The sequence below is a fragment of the Schistocerca serialis genome, chromosome 1, assembly GCF_023864345.2.
Source record: "Schistocerca serialis cubense isolate TAMUIC-IGC-003099 chromosome 1, iqSchSeri2.2, whole genome shotgun sequence".
Lineage (NCBI taxonomy): Eukaryota > Metazoa > Arthropoda > Insecta > Orthoptera > Acrididae > Schistocerca > Schistocerca serialis.
Genome location: NC_064638.1, coordinates 599,039,415 through 599,048,868, shown reverse-complemented (window position 1 = coordinate 599,048,868; position 9,454 = coordinate 599,039,415). Strand labels below are relative to the sequence as shown.

Here is a 9,454-nt window from a genome sequence, read left to right as displayed (position 1 = left end):
TACATCAAAACCGAAGAAACTGCAAAAAAGTAGGAATTTAAGGAGATGGGACCTGGATAAGCTGAAAGAAACAGCGGTTGTAAAGAGTTACAGAGAGAGCATCAGGGAACAGTTGACAAGAACAGGGGAAAGAAGTACAATAGAAGAAGAATGGGTAGATCTGAGAGAAGATATAGTGAAGGCAGCAGAGGATCAAGTAAGTGAAAAGGTGAGGGCTAGTAGAAATTCGTGGGTAACAGAATAGATATTGAATTTAATTGATGAACATGCACTAAATGAAGCAGGCGAAAAGGAATACAAACGTCTCAAAAATGAGATCGACAGGAAGTCCAAAATGACTAAGCAGGGATAGCTACAGGACAAATGTAAGGATGGGGAAGCATATATCACTAGGGGTAAAACAGATACTGCCTACAGGAAAATTAGAGAGACCTTTGGAGAAAAGACCGAGCGAGGTGGTGCAGTGGTTAGCACACTGGACTCGCATTCGGGAGGACGACGGTTCAATCCCGTCTCCGGCCAACCTGATTTAGGTTTTCCGTGATTTCCCTAAATCGTTTCAGGCAAATGCCGGGATGGTTCCTTTGAAAGGGCACGGCCGATTTCCTTCCCAATCCTTCCCTAACCCGAGCTTGCGCTCCGTCTCTAATGACCTCGTTGTCGACGGGACGTTAAACCCTAACAACCACCACCACCACCTTTGGAGAAAAAAGAATCAGTTGTATGAATATCAAGAGCTCAGATGAAAACCAGCCCTACAAAAAGATAGGAAAGCGGAAAAGTGGAAGAAGTATATAAACGGTTTGTACAAGGGCGATGTACTTCACGGCAATAGTATGGAAATGGAAGAGGACGTAGATGAAGATGAAATAGGAGATACGATACTGCGTGAAAAAATTGACAGAGCACTGAAAGACCTAAATCGAAACAAGGCCCGTCGGTAGACAACATTCCATTAGTAACTACTGATAACCTTGGGAGACAAAACTCTTCCATCTGGTGAGCAAGATGTATGAGACAGGCGAAATACCTTCAGACTTCAAGAAGAATATAATAATTCCAATCTCAAAGAAAGCAGATGTTGACAGATGTGAAAATTACCGAACTATCAGTTGAATAAGTCATGGATAAAAATACAAACACGAATTCTTTACAAACGAATGGAGGAATTGGTAGAAGCCGATCTCGGGGAAGATCAGTTTGTATTCCGTAGAAATGTTGAAACACGTGAGGCAATACTGACCCTACGACGTATCTTAGAAGATAGGTTAAGGAAAGGCAAACGCACATTTCTAGCAATTGTAGACTTAGAAAAGTTTTTGACAATGTTGAATGGAATATTCTCTTTCAACTTCTGAAGGTTTCAGGTGTACAATACAGGAAGCGAAAGGCTATTTACAATTTGTACAGAAACCAGGTGGCAGTTATAAGAGTCCAGGAGAATGAAAGGGATGCAGTGATTGAGAAGGGAGTAGACAGGGCTGTAGCCTATCCCCGATGTTATTCAATCTGTATATTGAACAAGCAGTAAAGGAAACAAAAGAAAAAAATGGAGTTGGAATTAAAATCCATGGAGAAGAAATAAAAACTTTGAGGTTTGCCGATGACATTGTAATTCTGTCAGAGACAGCAAAGGACCTGGAAGAAAAGTTGAACGGAATGGATATTGTCCTAAAAGGAGGATGTAAGATGAACATCAACAAAAGCAAAACGAGAATAATGGAATGTAGTCAAATCAAATCAGGCGCTGCTGAGGGAATTAGATTAGGAAATGAGACACTTAAAATAGTAAATGAGTTTTGCTACTTGGAGAGTAAACTAACTGATGACGGTCGAAGCAGAGAGGATATAAAATGTTGAGTGGCAATGGCAAGGAAAACGTTTTTTGAAGAAGAGTAATTTGTTAACATCGAGTATAGATTTAAGTGTCAGGAAGTCTTTGAATATTAGGTGGGTAGATCACGTAACTAATGAGGAGGTACTAAATAGAATTGAGGAGAAGAGGAATTTGCGGGAAAACTTGTCTAGAAGAAGGGGTCGGTTGGTAGGAAACGTTCTGAGGCATAGAGGGATCACCAATTTAGTATTGCAGGAAATCGTGGAGGGTAAAAATCGTAGAGGGAGGCCAAGAGATGAATACACTAAACAGATTCAAAAGGATGTAGGCTGCAGTAGTTATTTCGGAGATGAAGAAGCTCGCACAGGGTAGAGTAGCATGGAGAACTGCATCAAACCAGTCTCTGGACTGAAGACCACAACAACAACAGCTAAATTTCATAGACAGCAACATATCATGCAACATGCACCAAACGCAAAATCATACTGATCCCTACTTTTCATTGAAAACTTTTGTGGATTTCGTGCAGTGTCGTACTTCCACATCAATATCAGAATAACTATGACCATTAATGAAATGATGGGCACATAATCATGAACCTGACATATAAAGCTACAAGTAACGAATGGCCACATCATCATGAACCTGTCAAATAAAGCTACAAGTAAAGCAAAAATCAATTTCTTTTTTTGCGAATACTTTCTGTAAAATCGGTTCAGAAAGATTGCAGGGCGTGCGCTTCGATTCTGTGATCGCCGACCTGCCGAAAGGTGGCAGACAGCCGGTTTCCTTCCCGAACGAACGAAAGAAATCGCCCAGCGCTTTGAACAAAAATTGGTCAGTGTGCATCGGCCACCGTACCTGGTGCGCAATCTACTGAAGCATCAAACTCAGAATATTCTCTGTTTCTGCGCCCCTAAGTTTCATTACCAGCGATCTCTGTGTTGTTGATGAATCGCCTGTTCGAGAAATCCCAGAAGCTGTTCATGTCGAAGAAAATTTATTGACAGATGTAATAACAGTGTGCGACGACTCTGTAATCTCGGATGTTCTTCCAGATGTGGTGAAATACAGTGCAGGGTATACTGCATTTAAATGCCAAAACATTTGTAAGGTTTTCAAATGTTTTCTGCTATCCTAAATATTTCATCTTTACTGTACTGGAACAAAGGTGAATAAGTGCACTCCACGAGAAGTGAATAAGATCCTTGACTCTGGGCTTCGTTCTTATCTATGACTGGCTTCCTAGTCTGTCAGTTGGGCACTGCTGGGAAGTCCTTATTTAACCCTCAACTCACGAGGTGTGGTCACTCAGACCGCGCAAAAATTTTCAAACTCGCTCTCCAACGCCAGTTGTGGTGGAATGCTCCTACACCCACCCTACCATCCTTAAATTGCCAAGCCTACGAAGTTTTGTTGTCGGTTGCGTTATCGCCTTCTGTGTTAATTGTCGACACGTGTTATTGATAGGTATTGGAGTCTCATAGACCGCGCCACGTGAACTACATACCTGTTACTGCTCAAAACGTGTTGGCACGATGGTTTCATTTTTAACTTCCCGGAGTTTTATGAAATTGTTGGTCGGTCTATGGAGGAGGGTGTCAGTGATATACATCAAGAAATAAACGAAAAAGACGACGGTTTTACATTAGCCAGTGATCACTGTTCTGCTATCGAAGAGAGTATCATTCATTCACGACAGTTGTAATGGGGATCTGTCTGTTTTTTTTTTTTTTTTTTTTTTTTTCAATGAAATATTTGAAGTGTCTGTTAAAATCGAATGTGTTCTGTGTGGTGATAAGAACAACGTTGTTACCAGCAATGAATGTCAATTTGACAGACTTTCTTTTTGTATCTATCGGGCGGAATTTTCATGCGCAAATTTAAACCCTGGAATTTAGTTTTATTTGGAAATTTATTTGCTGCAGAGATTGTATAATTTTTCAGAATGTAAAATTCAGTACTCTAACAGTCAATTTATGTTTACTATTCAAAAGGATCACACAAATTATATGCTTTTGTGTGATAAATAGTAAAATGCTCCAAGCTTGGTTTAGTGCAATAAAATAAAATAAACTAGAAACATTTAAACAACACTTAAATAAATGTAAAAATCAATTTTATATAGCATAAACTAAAAATTTCAAATGATTTTCTCCTTAAATATCGGTTTAAACATAGGGACCCAGAGACTCCACCTCGTGGTATCCGTTACAGAAAAGTCACCTCGCGAGTTAAGGGTTGAGATTTTCAGAGGAAGAGAGCTGTCGTTTGTGAATCCGGGAGAAACTGTCTGGAATAATTTATTATGGAGATGAAAACTCATTTATGATACTTTCTTGTTCTTTATATTGATGCAGAAGACTTTGGAGGGAAATTAAAGGTATGTTTGTTGTTTCTTTGTAATGAGAGAATTTTGTAGTTGTTAGAATCTTCTTATGGTGTGCACCCTTTTGTCACTAATGAGAATTTGATTTCTGAAAAACGACATTCCTTAAAGCAAAACCCACCTCCATGATTCCATAGTAAAATTTTAAAAATTCTATCGTGCGTGGATTGCACGTTACGCCACACGCAACAACAGATTGTTTCGGACAAGCAAAGAAAGTTTGAGTAGATTATTTATCTTTAGCTGCTGCACTTTCTGATTTCTATTTGTTTTCGAGAATGTCAGTACTCCGGACAGAGCAAGAGGTAAGTCTCCGTCATCTTAGGGCGCATCTCGCCTTGTACTCTTGAGCAAATAGTGTGCAGCCAGAATTGTCAGGTGTCGTTCTAGGTAGCAAATTAATTTTCACGCAACAGTATTAGTAATTTCAGACAGTTATTTTTAGCCGAGAAGGACAGTGACTTGTTTTTGTCGATATTCCAACTCAAACACTGCACTTTATATCTCGCAAGTTCATAATGTACTTCGGTACCGAAATTTAGTTGTATAGTTTTTATTGTGCATACAATTAGTTTCTTTCGGCAGTTGGTACCACAATGGCACAATGAAATGTAACAAATCGGTTACAGCAAGGGCAGAGAGCCGGACACCCTATAGCAGGGGTCTCGAAACTTTTTAGTCCGCGGGCCACATTGACTCCTCCACGAAGTCATAAGGGCCAAGATCTACCTAGTGGGATTAAAGCACCCTAGCACTCCATGATCACCGTAATGTAAGGCTAAAGGAAAGATGAAACCGCAAAAATCTAAGGTTGTCCTCGATGTTGAGCGCCCATAAACCCCAACACACACACACTCTAAGGTTGTGGGAAGTACCTAGCAGTAAAACGAACTGCGATTTTTATTTAATTACATAATTTTGATTGGTGGACGTACCTGACCGAAATTCTGGCGTATTTTATTCTGGCGAATTTCACCGACAAAAAAGTATGTCACTGCACATTCTTCACGAAAGCGTCCTGCGAAGTTAACGAAATCTCAAAATCATTGTTAGCAACACTATTACTGCAAGACGTAACAGAGGTAGTGTATGTCAACCCATTCTTATTTCAAGCGGCGCAATAGTAAGTTTTAGTTACGTAGTCTCGTAGCGAGTAGCAGAGCCAGAGCATATATTTGATAGTTCTGTTGCGTGATTGTGTCTATGTCGTGAGTGCGAGTTTTTTTTAGTGTTTTATGCGTTGTACTAATAGGTGAGACGTCGAAGTGTGGGACAATTCAAAGTCTGAATTCGAAGAGACAAGGAAAATCTGAAAATCGAAATACGTATAGCACAACTTGAGTATTTTTTCACTGTATTTTTAGTGGAACTACAGTGTAATTGTGAGTAGTTAATTTAGTAATTAAAGTACCTTAAAAATAAATTTATTGCAGTTTGTTTAGGCAGACTACTCCCTAGTTTTATTAGTATTAAATAGCACAATTTTTCAGGTTACAATCTTTTGTGAAGTTCTGTGCACATATGGGAAAGAAACGAAAGGTTGACAGTAAATGTAGAATTTTTAAAGAGCAGTGGGCATGTCAATATTTCGTGGTGGAGTCAAGAAACAAACCAATGTGTATTATTTGGATAGCCACAAGTTTAACCATGACCGTCCACTTTGTAAAGATAGAGCTCCGACAATGTCGCGGTGTATTGGCCGCGATAGGCCTCGAAACTCAACTGTTGGCAGTATAGGTACCACCTCAAATGTTTGGCGGGCCGGATACCGGGGGTGTCCGGCCAGCTAACGCGGGCCGGTTTGTCGGCCCTCGCGGGCCGGTTTCGGCCCGCGGGCCGTAGTTTGGACACCCCTGCCCTATAGTGTACATTCCACAGACCCTAAACCACCACCATTTGCGACTTCAGTAGTGTCAAGCGAGAGCTAATTGGAAGGCAGGGTTTTGTTGTTTTGCCTCGCTGCCAGTGATGACCGTGCGTTGGTTAAAATGAGGCCAGGTGAACGGCTGGAAGCACCGTGTGTGCCGCCTTACACTCGCTGGACCTGTACCTGGAGTTATGGTCAGGGGCGTGATTTCGTATGACAGACTGCGCACTTTCGTGATTATCCCACGCACCGTGACTGCAAAAATGTGTGTCAGTCTGGTGGTTAGACCTGCTGTGCTGCCATTCATGAGGGGTAATTTCCCAACAGAATACGTTTGCATGCATGCATTCAACATTCTGACGGTTACTCCAGTTATTAATGTACCAGCATTTATGTACCAGCACTCCACATTTGCAATACCTTTTCTTCTACTTGCATTAACCCGTGATCTTGTAACGTAAATCCCTTAAATGTCCTACCTAGACAAATGTATTCTTGAAATTTCATTACTGTACATTATTTCTTTGTGTTGGGTTTTTATTTTCCGTTAGTGTGCGTGTCCATAACTGTTGTTCAAAAAAATGGCTCTGAGCAGTATGGGACATAACATACGAGGTCATCACTCCCCTAGACTTAGAACTACTTAAACCTAACTAACCTAAGGACATCACACACATCCATGCCCGAGGCAGGATTCGAACCCTCCACGTCCCCCTGCGGGTTCGGGGGTTAGAATAGGCCCGCGGTATTCCTGCCTGTCGTAAGAGGCGACTAAAAGGAGTCTCAAATGTTTCGGCCTTATGTGATGGTCCCCTTTCGGGTTTGACCTCCATCTTTCCAAATTATTCCGAAGAGCGAGCCAATTGGGGAAGGGCGCCTTACATGGTGCACTGTATCCGCAGTGCATTGAGACCTTTAGCCGGCTCTTTCGTCGTTGCAATGGTGTCCCGCTCGTTTTCCATCTCTTGGGCGAGGATACGTCCCTGGGTGCGATTACCACGCTGCACTCTGCGGTGTTGCTTTTAACTGCAACGACGACCTTGGACATTTTTGCACCTAAGATCCAGCACGGTAGCCAGTCCGTTGTGGTGGGGCCGCCATGTACCCTGTTGGTTGTAGCCCCCTGACAACACAGGGATCGCTCTACTGATGCCTGCGCCGTTAACTCCCCACGTATGCCAAGGAGTAGATGCCCATCTCCCTGGGGTATCAGGACTCCCGGCAATGGCCATCCTGTCAGGTGGCTATTGCTGCGGTTGGGTGGCGCCCGTGGGGGGGGGGGGGCCCTTGGTCGGAGTAGGTGGCATCAGGGCGGATGACCCGCAATGAAGCGTGGTACATCATCTCTCGCTAGTGGCCAGCCACCAGCAGTCTCTAAGCGTTCGAGGACTCATTTTAAAGCTAACGTTTATGACCCCAAATCGTTCCCATCCCTGGCCACACCATGGGAGGAACGAAAGGCAATGAATGACAGTGACGTGTATTCGCCCAAGTATCTCGTCTATACCAGAGCTGATGGTGACTCGTTTCTCTCCGTGAAGCCTCAGTTCTTTGTAGAGCATTTAGAGGACAAGTTTGGGGAGGTGGAGGGCTTGTCCAAAATGCGCTCTGGGTCAGTTTTGATAAAAACGGCATCCTCTGCCCAGTCACGCAGGTTACTTGCTTGTGACATGTTGGGGGATGTTAACGTTACCATCACCCCACATAAGAGTTTAAATATGGTCCAGTGTATTGTTTTCCATCGGGACCTACTTTTGCAGTCTGATGACGAGCTGCGCGCCAATTTAGAGCGCCGAGGTGTACATTTCGCCCGGCGCGTTCATCGGGGTCCGAGGGACAATCAGGTAGCTACTGGTGCCTTCATCTTGGCCTTCGAAGGTGATACATTACCAGAGAAGGTCAAGGTGATGATCTACCGATGTGACGTCAAACCCTATATCCCTCCCCTGATGTGGTGCTTTAAGTGCTGGAAGTTCGGTCACATGTCCTCTCGCTGTACTTCTAGCCTCACATGTCGAGATTGTGGACGCCCATCTCATCCCGATACTCCATGTGCTCCGCCTCCCGTCTGTGTCAACTGTGGAGAACCTCATTCACCTTGCTCGCCGGACTGCAGTATCTTACAGAACGAACGCAAAATCATGGAATATAAGACCCAGGACCAACTGACCTACACTGAGGCTAAGCGGAAATTTGAACGGCTACATCCCGTGCGCATGATGTCATCTTATGCCTCCACTGTCACTCCTGCTCCAGCTCCTTCAGCTGCAAGATATACAGTCAGCTCTCAGAGTCAGCGGACCTCACCTGCCCCCTTGACGATGGGGGCCCCTTCTCTCGCTGTTGCTCCCACACCATCTACCTCGGGAGCAGCACCCAGTAAACCACTGGGGACACCAGTCCCCACTTCTAAGCCGGAGAAGCGTAAGTCTTCTTCGGCTTCTCTCGCTCGGAAGGGATCCCTTGGGTCACTCCCTTCCCAGGTTCCTACCAGCGGCACAGCAGACACCAACCAGTGGCTGAAGAAGCCACAGGTCGCTGGTCGACGGGCTTCGCGATCCTCTTCGGTCCTGGAGACTGACTCCAATAAGCCCTCTCAACAACGGCAACCAAAGGAACAGCGAGAGAAAACGACTTTGAAGACCCGTAAGACCAAGACACCTGCGGTGGCACCGACTCCACCGCTACCTAAAAGCTCTGCGTCTGAGGATGAGGTGGATATCCTTGCGTCCGCTGAGGACCTCGATCTCGCCGGTCCCTCAGACGCAATGGATAGCACTTGCACAGGTGCTCCATCGGAGGCAGCAGGTGACCCAGTGGCGTAATCTGCCTTCCCAGTCCCGTCACGCCTTTCTCAGACATGGACAATGCCATCCTCCAGTGGAGCTGCTGCGGTTTTTTCCACCATCTAGTTGAGCTCCGACAACTTATCAGCCTTCACCCTTTCTTCTGCATTGCTCTTCAGGAAACTTGGTTTCCAGCAATGCGAACCCCCGCCCTCCGTGGCTATCGGGGTTATTATAAGAACCGGGCAGCTTATGAAAGGGTGTCTGGTGGCGTCTGCCTCTATGTCCTTCACACTCTGCACAGCGAGTCTGTCCCTCTCCAAACACCTTTAGAGGCTGTCGCTGTTTGGGTGTGGACGCCACAGGCTGTTACCATCTGCAGTCTTTACCTTCCACCGGATGGTGATGTCTCGCAGCATGTCCTGGCTGCGCTGATAGCCCAATTGCCGCCACCTTTCTTGCTACTGGGCGACTTCAACGCCCATAACCCTCTGTGGGGTGGGTCAGTGGCGACAGGTCGAGGCGCCACCATTGAGCATTTATTGTCGCAGCTCGATCTCTCGATTTTAAATGAT

At 44.6% G+C, this 9,454-nt stretch overlaps 1 non-coding gene across 1 annotated transcript; it reads left to right on the top strand.

Annotated features, from left to right (window-relative positions):
- The first annotated feature begins 449 nt into the window (after positions 1 to 449).
- Positions 450 to 522, top strand: Trnaa-cgc (transfer RNA alanine (anticodon CGC)). Its single transcript has one exon. It is a non-coding gene; the product is annotated as a tRNA-Ala (tRNA).
- The last annotated feature ends 8,932 nt before the right edge of the window (positions 523 to 9,454 follow it).